Source organism: Galeopterus variegatus, unplaced genomic scaffold (assembly GCF_000696425.1).
Source record: "Galeopterus variegatus unplaced genomic scaffold, G_variegatus-3.0.2 Scaffold488, whole genome shotgun sequence".
Lineage (NCBI taxonomy): Eukaryota > Metazoa > Chordata > Mammalia > Dermoptera > Cynocephalidae > Galeopterus > Galeopterus variegatus.
The window spans coordinates 11,729-13,260 of record NW_007726599.1 but is presented as its reverse complement, the minus strand read 5'-3'; positions in this window follow the sequence as shown (position 1 = coordinate 13,260).

The window sequence follows — 1,532 nt, the reverse complement described above, 5'->3', positions numbered from 1 at the left end:
TTTTTTTTTTGACACATAACAGTGTAGAAGCTTAGAACTGACTGTACGACAGGTTAGTGAGAAATATTTTTGCTTTTCTGACAAAACATTCCCCTGGACTTTCCTTCAGGACCAAAGTAAGAGAGGGAAGTTTAAGGCCACAGAAGTGTGACTAAATGAGTGCTGGTCTACACTTACAAAAGTGAGTGATTTTGTCCACAGTCCTTTATTTTCAAATCCTCAGTAGACTTGCAGATAATTTTTTAATGGCAAAACTTCCTAGTTCACTGATCCAGACTCCCATGTTATTGATGAAATAAAAGTAATACTGAAAATGACAGTGTCTGAGAGGTAATCAAACTGCCTTTTTATTGCACACAATTAGCAATGGAATTGAGAATCACTTTCCTTCTAATATGAAATCATCAGCCACAGGGTTGCAATTGAAATTCACCACAGTGATTCAGCCGGTATTTTTGTTTTCTGCAGAATTTTTTCCCTCCCCCCCCCCCCCCCCCAGCCTCAGCACTAAGAATAATGAGCAAACACTTAAATTGAGCTAGCTCTGAGTTTCAACAGAGATTTATGGTCTACCCTTTCTCCTGAGGGACTGTAAAGCCACCGATGACATCTCATTTTGAAATCTCTCATATTAAGAAAATAGATGGGTGTGGTGTGAAAGTGAACTCTGGCGGTGAGGGATATTCAGATAAGTTCTGTACTTCAAAACACGTCCTTAACTCACATGAAGGCTTTCTGCCACGAGCTGGGGACCTCAGCAACCACCATCCGCCTTCTCCAACACCCCCTCTCCCCCAACCCTTTTACAAAAACATACTTCTTAATTTTATCCTAAATATGTTTGATATTTTTTCTTCTACATTTTGTTTTGGGTTTTAAAAATTCCCAGGCAGATGTTTATCTCTTCAGCTCCAAGTCAGCCCAAATCACCACGATAATAAAAGATAATTAATCTGCCTGCAAGTTATAACACTCGCCAGCAAGGGACAAGCCACGTTTTAAACACGAACAGTGGGGTGGCTGTGTCACAGAACTGACCGGTTTACTTCCTGCCCCAGCAGACCCCCTACGATGTCTGACACTAGGCTGAGAAAAAAGAAAAGAGAAAAAGCTGGCTTTTCGGGGAGTAGCATGCTTTCTGGAAGGCGCCCAGGTCTGCCCAAAGAGCAGAGGCAAGTGGTGAATTGAACCAGCTCTGGAGTGGCTCTGTTTGCAAACCTCGCTCTGGACAACCGAAGTCCAGCAGCGGCTTTCCACATTGGGACAAATGCAATGGGGGTGGGGACGGACCAGGGGACAGGAGTGGGGCTAAGCAGTGAACCACAGGAGCTCGCGGGGAAGGGCAGAGCGTATGTCTTCGCTGCGCTGCTGCCTAGAAACTTTTTCTGGCACTGAGATCAGACTCCGGGGGTGAACTTTGAGGTCTGCGACAGCTGGTGGGGGCCGGCTGGGGAGCACACTCTAAGCCCAGTGCGGGCTGGGTGACGCCGGGGCCGGCGGGCGCGGGGAGGCGCCCGGGTCTCCGGGGCGGG